General features: G+C 41.6%; 1 long non-coding RNA gene across 1 annotated transcript; it reads left to right on the top strand.

The window, feature by feature from the left end:
• The first annotated feature begins 606 nt into the window (after positions 1–606).
• Positions 607–10287, top strand: LOC137230278 (uncharacterized). Its single transcript, XR_010946073.1, has 3 exons — positions 607–690; positions 851–903; positions 4199–10287. It is a non-coding gene; the product is annotated as an uncharacterized lncRNA (long non-coding RNA).
• Positions 10288–12622: the final 2335 nt, after the last annotated feature.

Below are 12622 nucleotides of genomic sequence, written 5' to 3'. Positions count from 1 at the left end.
TATGCTTAATATGTACCAACACTGTCTCAGTGCTTTATAATCATTGCCTCATTCAGCATTTCCAATGTCCCCATTATACAGATTAGAGAACTGAGGCAAGCTCATCCAAGGTCACAGAGATGGTACATGTCCCAGCCTGGATTCAAATCAGGCCTGTCTTCACCCCAAGCATACACTTTGAACCACCACACTCCACTGATTTAAGGAAAAAAAAAAACAATAAAACTGAAAAATTTTTACAAAGGAAAAATTTTTGTAGCTACTATCTAACCAGTTATTGCTGTCTTTGTATTCCAAAAATTGGTCATGGTGTGAAATGATGAAATACATTTTTATAAGAAAGTGGAAACATGAGTATGAGAGGAAAAATATTCTAGAGTCAGATATAAAAATCTTAGTGCCAGATTGTCAAGCGGAAATATATTTCTTGAAAGACAGAAGAAAAAAAATACCAAAAATGCAACTGACTGTTTCTCTACAAATAACCCAGAGATATAAGTTCATCACATACAAGTACTAGTATGTAAAGTTCATGTCTTGTGAATTTAAGAGCTCCAGAGCTCTGCGTATTCCCAGATGTGCTCACCCTTCTGTCCTCTCTGGCACTTACAGCCTCATCACCACCATCTGCTCTGATGACGTGAGGACAACTACCAGCCTGCCCTCCATCCCTGTCTACAGCAGTCTCAGGTGCCCATGTCATCCCACACCCCCAGATTTTCATATTGTTCCATACATTTCCTGTTATCACCCATAGCAAAATCCTTTGTATCATCAAGCTCTTGTCTGTTTCCTGCACCTTCTTTCTCTCATGGGACTCTCTCTCCTAAGGATACTGTTTCCCTTGCAGCTCTCTTAAGACATGATTATTGGTCTGCAAAACTCCTTATTCCTGGAATTAGGGTAAGTGTCCTTTGGGTCTTCATTGCTGTTTTCAGATTCTCCCTCCTCCCCAAACCCTCTAGTTTTTAATCTCATAATCTTATGTCCTCAGAGATTTCTAACAACTACCTTACTCACTACAGTCACCTTTAGACCTTTGGATTACTCAAATTCATTCTTTACAGATTTTCATTCCAGGCTCACGGTCACTCTCTCCAATACTATTGCAGTATTAATTTGGGTGACTTCAGTATCCATGTAGATGACCCTTCCAATACCATGGCTTACCGGATCTTTAATTTTCTTTCTCCTGATTATCTTGTGCCACCCCCCCACCTTCGCTATTCATTTCTGTGGCTATAAACTAGGCTTATCATTGACAACCTCAGTTCCTCTACAATCTTAATTTCAATCTCAGTTTCAACCACCTCATCTCAGACCACCACATCCTGTCTCTCCCACTTCACTCCTTCAAGAACCTTAATTCCAACATTTCTTTAACTGAATCAGGACTTACAATCTATTACTGCTCTCTACATTTCACTTTTCCTTCCATGACACTCTTATTTTTAAACCAGTTTCCATCCATCCTCCACCATCATCATCACACCCTTGTCCCTCTCACCTTTCATCACATTTAACCTGAAAGATTCCAACGCTAATGAAAATCCCTACGTACATGTACCTGATTGTTACATCAATCAAGCGGCTGATCATTGCAGAGGAAAAACCCACACACGTGCTGACAGGTTTCATTTTAAATTTATGACACTAACCACCAATTTTCCCTTAGTGTAGCCATGTAATTGTTATATGTCCCTGCTTCATTCACTCCTCCATTCTAGATAACTATTTTATTCTTTCTTCTCTGTCCTCAAACCTCCAAATTTTCCTACATTCTCCTCCTTCTAAACTTACGATTTGCCTTTGTACTTCACTAAAAAAAAAAATTAAAAAGCCGTTTTTCTGCTCCCACTATCACATCTATGTACCTCGCTGCATCTGTGACCAAAATTCTTACGTTTCCCTCATTCCCCGAAGTGGGCTCTCTGTGTTCCTAAGGCAGCCTCTTCACTTGAACACTTTTTTCTTTCCTTTTTCAACTATTCAAGGCCATGGATCCAATAATAAATCTGTTCCTCGTGTGATCAATTTTCTCTTTCAACTGGAAAACAGAAGTATAGTTTCTACACAAGCTGTGGTTTCTGCTACCAAAATATATATATTTTTATAAATACTGAGACAAAAATAAAAACCCAAAGTACCTTTTGCCTACACACTGCATTTGAGTTACCACTCCACTGCCCTGTGCTCGCTGAGAACAAAACAACACAGAGTTGAACATAATTACTGTTTCCAAGTCCTATCCTCTCTTTCTCTCTTGAACCTACTTCAAGCTGGCTTTTGCTACTACTATTCCAATGATATGGCTCTTGTCAATATAACCAACGAATTCTTTGATTGATTAATTCCCAGATCTATCGGCAGCACTGGACACAGTTGATCCCTCCCTTCTTCTCCTTGACAAACCTTCTTCACCTTCACACACCTTCTTCAGGGCTGCTCTAATCCCCTTCTTTCCTTCTACCTCATTGACCCTGCTTTCCATCTCCACTGCCAGATCCTCATTCATAGTTCTGTGCTCTCAATGTTGAGTTGCTCCATCTCCTACAGTCCTATGGCTTTAAATAACATCTGTTGGCTTTCATTTCTGAAATCAATGTTTTCCGTCTGAGCACCTAAGCTAAACTCTAGATTTGAATAATTAAATTCCGAGTCGATGGCTCCATCTAACTGCCCTCTCATACTTAACGTGTTCAAAACTACTCTTCTAATTCCCCCACCAATCTCAGTAAATGGCACTGCCACCTGTCCAGTTACTCAGGCCAAAATATTTGAAGTAGCATTTGAAGTAACTAAATACACTATATTTACTTTAAAAGCAAGTCCCATGGGTCTACCTTCAGTAACCACAATCAGAATATCTCCCTTCCTTTCTTCACCACTAATATTTTTGTCTCAGCCACCGCCATCTCTCAGCTGAATTAATACAGTGGCTCCAACTGGCTGTCCTGATTCTGCCATTTCTCTTCTCTAGTCAACCCAGCAGCCAGGATGATATTTGCAAAATGTAAGTCAGCTCATTTCATCTCTAAGCTCAAACCACCTCCCACCTCTTGGTTTCTTATATCATTCACTGAATAAACTAAAGTCCTTACGTGGCTTACTGAGCCCAATATGACCTGGCCCTATGCTACCTCTTGATTTCTTCTCATTCCACATTCCTTCTTGATCAGTCCACGTCAGTCCCACTGAAATCCCCCATAATCTTCAAATGGGCACATAGGTTCATACCTTAGGGTCTTTGTACCTGCTGTTCTCTTGGCTTGAAATGATTTTTTTCCCCCGTATAATCTCAGGACTTTATCTCGCACCTCCTTCAGGTATTTGCTCAAATATCTTCACATCAGTGAAGCATTTCCTCAACATCTTATTTAAAATTGCAATCCTCTTGCCATATCACTCTCTATCTGCTTTATTTGTTGCACTTCACCAGTTCACTATTTGATAAACCTTGTATTTTATCTTTTAAAAAACTGTTGGTCTCCCTTCTATTAGAATTTATAATTCATGAATCAAGTATCTTTCTTTTGTTAACTGTTGTATTCCCAGTACCTAAAACAATGCCTGATAGACAGAAGTTTAGTAAGTATTCATTTAGTAAATATGATGGTACCAGTCAGTTCAAAATTCCTTTCTGGGACTATCACCAACAGTACAGATGAGAGGTGGGAGTAGAAAGACACTGAGAAGAGAAATGTTCTATCTCTCGGTAATGTTACCTAGAGAGTGAAATGAGTGCCTAGATACAAAAACACAGTTTTGTGGAGCTGTGCTTTAACAGCACAGAAATGAAATAAAAATTTGAATTTTCAATGAAATTTCAAAAGAAAAGAAATCTTTTTACAAACTAGTTTTGGGCCAGCAGCAGTGTTTCCCCAAAAGTATTCTATTTGAAAATATTATAGGAACTTTTACCAGGCGTTAACTACGAGAGGGATTCTATAGTACACAGCCTTGAGAAAAACTGATAGGTAAATATCTATAACCATGTGATAGTTACTGTGATTATACATACATATCTATAACCATGTGATAGTTACTGTGATTATACATACATATATATGCTATGGAAAATATAAAAATATATATTATATATATGCTATGGAAGAGCATCAGTTTTAAAAAAAGATAGCATTCCACAGGGAGGTATGGCAGAACATATTCTAAAATATTTACTTTTTCCTCTTACCAGGTCCTTCCCTACCAGCCCCTCCTTGAAAGGAGGATTATCTTTCCTTCCCCACTGATGTTACATTTGGCCACACGACTTGCTTTGTACAGAGAAATATGAGTGGAAGTCGTGTGTTCCACTTCTCAGCAGAAGACTTAGGAGCCATCCTATGGTTCAGCCATCTCTGTTTTAACTGTTCCATGAGACTGTCATGAACCAGACAAGAAAAAGAGGTATTTATTCCTTCAGTGTTCGTCTTAGATGTTCAAGCTGAGCCACAGCTTACATACAACTGACCCATGATAGACACAAACATGAACACAAAATTTTAAAGTTTTGGGGGGAGTGATCAAGATGGTAGAGTAGTAGGACATGATGCTTACTTCCTCCCATAAATACATCAAAAATACATCTACATGTGGAACAATTCTCATAGAATATCTACTGAATGGTGGCAGAAGACCTCAGACCTCTGAAAGGGCAAGAAAATCTCCATGCAACTGGGTAGAACAAAAGGAAAAAGAAAAGAAAAAAAAAGAAACAGGACAAAGGACTTAGGATAGGACCTGCATCCATGGGAGGAAGCTGTGAAAGAGGAAAAGTTCCTGCATCCTGGGAAGTCCCCTCACCAGCAGAGAGAACAGCTGGGACAGAGGGGAAGTTTGGGAGCCTCGGTGGAGAATACAGCAACTGGTTTGAAGCAGCTAGAATGGAGGAAGACCTGCACAGAAGGTCAGTGCCACTGCTCTGCACTCCCCAGCCTGAGACACACGTCTACCGGTACAGGCGGGAGCTGGGTGCAGAAGCTCAGGCTTTGGAGATCAGACACGGGGAGAAGACTGGTGTGGGCTCCATGGAAACAGCCTGAAGGGGCTGGAATCTGGTGCACCTGTGCCTGAGGGTGTACACAGAGGAAGCCTGGGCCACCTTAGAGGCCAGGCTCCATTGTGTGAGCAGTGCACAAGGAGAGGGGCGGGGCAGGACCCGCTTTTACAGCCTTTTTCCCTCAGCGAGCTCTCAGGCTGCAGAATACCACTGGCACAAGCTCCAGGAATGGTCCCGCACCACCGCCCCTGCCCACTGGGCTTCAGGAGCCACTGTGAGCCACCCAGGAGCGGTTGCAAGCTGCTGTCACTGCCCCCCACCCCCCCAGACTACAGGAGCAGTCTCAAGCCACCACCACTCCCATCACATGCTCTGGGGGTGCATGTAAGCTGCCACCACTGCCGAGAACCCCAGGACCAGCCACTGCATCTGCACACCCTCTATCAAGGGGATAACAGCCAGCACATGCTGAGGTAAGAGGCAACAGGCATCCATACTAAAAAGATCCTTCACACCAAAACTATTAAGCCCACATAAGCTCCACAGGGATGCTTCCACATATAAATAGACCTCCAAGACCACAGTAGATAATTGCTTCTCCTAAGCGCACAGAATAAGAGAAATATAAGTAAAATGAAATAGCAGAGGAATGATTCCCGGTTAAAAGACCAACAGAATTCCCCTGGAAGAACAAACAATGAAACAGACCTCTGCAGTCTAACAGACACCAATTTCAAAAAGGAGATAATGAAAATATTGAATGAATTATGAAAGGCTGTCAGCAGAACGGCAGAGTACTGTAAAAAGGAACTAGAAACTGCAGAGGAACCAAGAAAAATTAGAAAACTCATTTGCCAAGATGAAAACTGAACTAAAGGCAATGAATAGCAGAATAAATATTGCAGAATGAGTAAGTGACCTGGAAGATAGAATGATGGACATCACTTAATCAGGACAGCAGACAGAAAGGAAAATGAAAAAAAAAAAAAATGAAAGCAATATAAGAGACCTATGGGGTAATAAAAAGCATGCCAATCTACACATAATAGGGATTCCTGCAGGGGAAGAAAGAGAAAAGGGGATCAAAAATGCATTTGAAGAAATTATGGCTTAAAACTTCCCAAACCTAAAAAAGGAAGCATATCAAGGTACAGGAAGCACAGAGGGTCCCGGACAATGTAAACCCAAACAGACCTACACCAAAAAATAATATAATAAAAATAGCAAAAGTTAAAGACAGGATTCTAAAGGCAGCAAGAGAAAAAGAAAGAGTTAATTACAAGGGGACTCCCCCATAGGCTATCAGCTGATTTCTGTACAGAAACAATGCAGGCCAGAAGGGAGTGGCAAGATATATTCAAGTCCTGAAAGGGAAAAATCTTCAGCCTAGGATACTCTACCCAGCAAGATTATCATTTACAATAATATAAGGAGAGAGGGAGAATTTCTCAGACAAGCAAAAACTAAAATACAGCAATACAAAACCTGTCCTAAAGGCAATAGTGAAGGGTCTTCTCTAAATAGAAAAGAATATATAGGAAAGAGAAAATCACAATGGTCAAGCAAATCACCTAAATAAGGCAGTACAAATGAAATTTCTGTCAAAGTGATAACCACAACAAACAGCAAAAGAATGAACATGAAGATGTAAAAGAGGACATCAAAATCATAAAATGTGAGGGAGGAGAATAACAAAATGTAGATTTTTTTTCATTTCCTAGAATGTGTATGAGGCTGTATGACTACCAGTCTAAGGCAAGGAGATATAGGATGGGGTTAACATACTTGAAAAACAGGATAACTACATATCAAAAACATAGAATAGATTCACAAAAACCAAGAAGAAGAGGACATAACTGTAATACAAGAGAAAATCATCAAACCACAAAAGGAAAAACAAAGAAAAAGGGACAAAGAAGAAATATAAAATGGGAAAACAAGGTTAAAATGGCAATAAATACTACTATCTATCATGAAACAGGAGGGAAGTGGGGGCAGGGTACAACCTTTAAAAGAATGACATAGGACAAGACAAACTGTTTAGAACCAAATAGGTCCAAGATGGCAGACTTCCACTAGAGTCAACTTCCACTAGACCTTGAGCCTCAGTATACGCTCATTGTAATACATCAGCAAGCTAAATGACACGCCCACAGGTGCCATGACTGTTCCAAGTCTGACCATAAAGGTCAAAAAGTGGGTGGTGGCCCAGTTCCTGGAAATCCCCACCCCTTCCCCAAAATAGCTGGAATATTCTTCCCACTCATTAGCCTATGAAATTATCCACCCCTATAAAAACTAACAACCCCACACTCTGGGGCCACTCTTGCCTTCTGAGATGGTCCACACTCTGTGGAGTGTGTTTCTCCCTAAATAATCTACTTCTTACCTATCAAAAAAAAAAATTACCTTAAATGTCAGTGGACTAAATGCTCCAATCAAAAGACACAGAGTGGCAGACTGGATTAAAAAACAAGAGCCTACAATATGCTGCCTACAAGAGACCCACTTTAGGGCAAAGGACACACATAGATTGAAAGTGAGGGGATGGAAAAAGATATTTCATGCAAATGAAAATGACAAGAAAGCATTTGCCCTAAAGTGGGTCTCTTGTAGGCAGCATATTGTAGGCTCTTGTTTTTTAATCCAGTCTGCCACTCTGAAAGCAACGGCTGCAATAGTCATGTCAGACAAAATAGACTTTAAAACAAAGGCCATAAAGATAAAGGAGGACACTATATAATAATAAAAGGTTGAATATAAGAGGAAGATTTTACACTCAACAACATATATGCACCTAATATAGGAGCTCCCAAATACATAAAACCAATACTAACAGACAAAATGGGAGAAATTGACAGGAATACAATAATAATAGGAGACTTTAACACCCCACTCACATCAATGGACAGATCTTCTGGACAGAAAATCAGTAAGACAACAGAGATCCTAATAGAACAGTTAGACTTAATTGCTATTTTCAGAACATTACATACAAAAAGGAAGAAAAAAACCAAAACCAGAATACACATTGTTTTCAAGCGCACATGGAACATTATCTAGGGTTGATCACATACGAGGGGGGCACAAAACAAGCCTCAACAAATTTAACGGTACAGAAATTATCTCAAGCATCTTTCCTGACCACAGTGTGAAACTAGAAATCAACCACGGAAAAGAAATGAGAAAAGAATGATTACATGGAGACTAAACAACATGCTTCTAAAAAACAAAGGGTCAACAAAGAAATCAAAGAGGAAAATAAAATATACCTTGAGAGAAATGACAATGAAAACAAAACCATACAAAAATCTATAGGATGCAGCAAAAGCAGCTCTTAGAGGGAAGTTCATAATGATACAGGCCTTCCTCAAAAAAAGAAAAAAATCTCAAACAACCTAACCTACCACTTAAATTATAGGGGGGTGCTGGGAAGATGGCGGAAGAGTAAGACACAGAGATCACCTTCCTCCCCACAGATACACCAGAAATACATCTACACGTGGAACAACTCCTACAGAACACCTACTGAATGCTGGCAGAAGACCTCAGACCTCCCAAAAGGCAAGAAACTCCCCACGTATCTGGGTAGGGCAAAAGAAAAAACAGAGACAAAAGAATAGGGACAGCACCTGCACCAGTGGGAGGGAGCTGTGAAGGAGGAAAGGTTTCCACACACTAGGAAGCCCCTTCGCGGGTGGAGACTGTGGGAGGTGGAGCTTTGGAGCTGTGGAAGAGAGCACAGCAACGGGAGTGCAGAGGGCAAAGCGGGGAGATTCCCGCACAGAGGATTGGTGCAGACTGGCACTCACCAGCCCGAGAGGCTTGTCTGCTCACCCGCCAGGGCGGTGAGCTGAGGCCCGTGCTCACAGGCGGAGCTGCGAGCTGAGGCCCGTGCTTTGGTCGGAGCGCAGGGAGAGGACTGGGGTTGGCTGCGTGAACACAGCCTGAAGGGATTAGTGCACCACGGCTAGCCGGGAGGGAGTCCGGGAAAAGGTCTGGAGCTGCCAAAGAGGCAAGCGACTTTTTCTTCCCTCTTTGATTCCTGGTGCGCGAGGAGAGGGGTTTAAGAACGCTGCTTAAAGGAGCTCCAGAGACAGGTGCGAGCCGCGGCTATCACCGTGGAACCAGAGATGGGCACGAGCCGCGGCTAGCAGTGTGAACCCCAGAGACGGGCGTGAGCCGCGGCTAAAAGCGTGAACCCCAGGGATGGGCGCGAGCCACGGCTAAAAGCTCGAACCCCAGGGACGGGCGCGAGCCGTGGCTAAAAGCACAGACCCCAGAGACAGGCGGGAGACGCTAAGGCTACTGCTGCCACCACCAAGGGGCCTGTGTGCGAACACAGGTCACTATCCACACCCCTCTTCCGGGGAACCTGTGCAGCCTGCCACTGCCAGGTTTGCAGGATCCAGGGACAACTTCCCCGGGAGAACGCACGGCGTGCCTCAGGCTGGTGCAACGTCACACTGGCCTCTGCTGCCGCAGGCCCGCCCCGCCTGCCGTGCCCCTCCCTCCCCCCGGCCTGAGTGCGCCAGAGCCCCCGAATCAGCGGCTCCTTTAACCCCGTCCTGTCTGAGCAAAAAACAGACGCCCTCCAGCGACCTACACGCAGAGGCAGGGCCAAATCCAAAGCTGAGCCCTGTGAGCAGTGAGAACAAAGAAGAGAAAGGGAAATCTCTCCCAGCAGCCTCAGGAGCAGCAGATTAAATCCCCACAATCAACTTGATGTACTCTGCATCTGTGGAATACATGAATAGACAACGAATCATCCCAAATTGAGGAGGTGGACTTCGAGAGCAAGATCTATGATTTTTTCCTCTTTTCCTCTTTTTGTGAATGTGTATGTGTATGCTTCTGTGTGAGATCTTGTCTGAATAGCTGTGCTTCCACCATTTGTCCTAGGGTTCTATCCGTCCATTGTTTTTTTAAATTTTTTTCTTAATAATTAATTTTAATAACTTTATTATACTTTACCTTCTTTTTTTCTTTCTTCCTTCCTTCCTTTCTTTCCTTCCCTCCCTTAGACAACGAATCATCCCAAATTGAGGAGGTGGACTTTGAGAGCAAGATTTATGATTTTTTCCCCTTTACCTCTTTTTGTGAGGGTGTATATGTATGTTTCTGTGTAAGATTTTGTCTGTATAGCTTTGCTTCCACCATTAGTCCTAAGGTTCTATTCGTCCCTTTATTTCTAAATAATTAATTTTTAATTAAATAACTATTATACTTTATTTTTTTTACTGTATCTTCTTTCTTATTTCCTTCCCTCCTTCCCTCCTTTCTTCCTCCCTCCCTCCCTCCTTTCTTTCTTCCTTTCTTCCTTACTTCCCTCCTTCCTTCCTTCCTTCCTACTTCTAACTAATTCTACTTTTTCTCCCTTTTATTCTGAGCTGTGTGTACGAAAGGCTCTTGGGGCTCCAGCCAGGAGTCAGTGCTCTGCCTCTGAGGTGGGAGAGCCAACTTCAGGACACTGGTCCACAAGAGACCTCCCAGCTCCACATAATATCAAACAGCGAAAATCTCCCAGAGATCTCCATCATAACACCAGCACCCAGCTTCACTCAATGACCAGCAAGCTACAGTGCTGGACAGCCTATGCCAAACAACTAGCAAAACAGGAACACAACCCCACCCATTAGCAGAGAGGCTACCTAAAATCATAGTAAGTCCACAGACACCCCAAAACACACCACCAGACGTGGACCTGCCCACCAGAGAGACAAGATCCAGCCTCATCCACCAGAACACGGGCACTAGTCCCCTCCACCAGGAAGCCTACACAACCCACTGAACCAACCTTAGCCACTGGACACAGACATCAAAAACAACGGGAACTACGAACCTGCAGCCTTCAAAACAGAGAGCCCAAACACAGTAAGATAAGCAAAATGAGAAGACAGAAAAACACACAGCAGATGAAGGAGCAAGATAAAAACCCACCAGACCTAACAAATGAAGAGGAAATAGGCAGTCTACCTGAAAAAGAATTCAGAATAATGATAGTAAAGATGATCCAAAATCTTGGAAACAGAATGGAGAAAATATAAGAAACGTCTAACAAGGACCTAGAAGAACTAAACATGAAACAAGCAATGATGAACAACACAATAAATGAAATTAAAAGTACTCTAGATGGGATCAATAGCAGAATAACTGAGGCAGAAGAAAGGATAAGTGACCTGGAAGATAAAATAGTGGAAATAACTACTGCAGAGCAGAATAAAGAAAAAAGAATGAAAAGAACTGAGGACAGTCTCAGAGACATCTGGGACAACATTAAACGCACCAACATTCGAATTATAGGGGTTCCAGAAGAAGAAGAGACAAAGAAAGGGACTGAGAAAATATTTGAAGAGATTATAGTTGAAAAATTCCCTAATATGGGAAAGGAAATAGTTAATCAAGTCCAGGAAGCACAGAGAGTCCCACACAGGATAAATCCAAGGAGAAATACACCAAGACACATATTAATCAAACTGTCAAAAATTAAATACAAAGAAAGCATATTAAAAGCAGCAAAGGAAAAACAACAAATAACACACAAGGGAATCCCCATAAGGTTAACAGCTGATATCTCAGCAGAAACTCTGCAAGCCAGAAGGGAGTGGCAGGACATACTGAAAGAGATGAAGGAGAAAAACCTGCAACCAAGATGACTCTACCCAGCAAGGATCTCATTCAGATTTGATGGAGAAATTAAAAACTTTACAGACAAGCAAAAGCTGAGAGAGTTCAGCACTACCAAACCAGCTTTACAACAAATGCTAAAGGAACTTCTCTAGGCAAGAAACACAAGAGAAGGAAAAAACCTATAATAACGAACCTAAAACAATTTAGAAAATGGGAATAGGAACATACATATCGATAATTACCTTAAATGTAAATGGACTAAATGCTCCCACCAAAAGACAGATGGCTGAATGGATACAAAAAGAAGACGCATATATATGCTGTCTACAAGAGACCCACTTCAGACCTAGAGACACATACAGACTGAAAGTAAGGGGATGGAAAAAGATATTCCATGCAAATGGAAACCAAAAGAAAGCTGGAGTAGCAGTTCTCCTATCAGACAAGATAGAGTTTAAAATAAAGACTATTAGAAGAGACAAAGAAGGACACTACATAATGATCAAGGGATCGATCCAAGAAGAAGATATAACAACTGTTAATATTTATGCACCCAACATAGGAGCACTCAATACATAAGGCAAATACTAACAGCCATAAAAGGGGAAATTGACAGTAACACATTCATAGTAGGGGACTTTAACACCCCACTTTCACCAATGGACAGATCATCCAAAATGAAAATAAATAAGGAAACACAAGCTTTAAATGATACATTAAACAAGATGGACTTAATTGATATTTATAGGACATTCCATCCAAAAACAACAGAATACATATTTTTCTCAAGTGCTCATTGAACATTCTCCAGGATAGACAATATCTTGGGTCACAAATCAAGCCTTGGTAAATTAAAGAAAACTGAAATTGTATCAAGTATCTTTTCCGACCACAACGCCATGAGACTAGATATCAATTACAGGAAAAGATCTGTAAAAAATACAAACACATGGAGGCTAAACAATACACTACTTAACGAAGTGATCACTG

This window comes from Pseudorca crassidens, chromosome 9 (assembly GCF_039906515.1).
Source record: "Pseudorca crassidens isolate mPseCra1 chromosome 9, mPseCra1.hap1, whole genome shotgun sequence".
Taxonomy (NCBI): domain Eukaryota; kingdom Metazoa; phylum Chordata; class Mammalia; order Artiodactyla; family Delphinidae; genus Pseudorca; species Pseudorca crassidens.
This window is presented reverse-complemented; position numbering and strand designations above follow the sequence as displayed.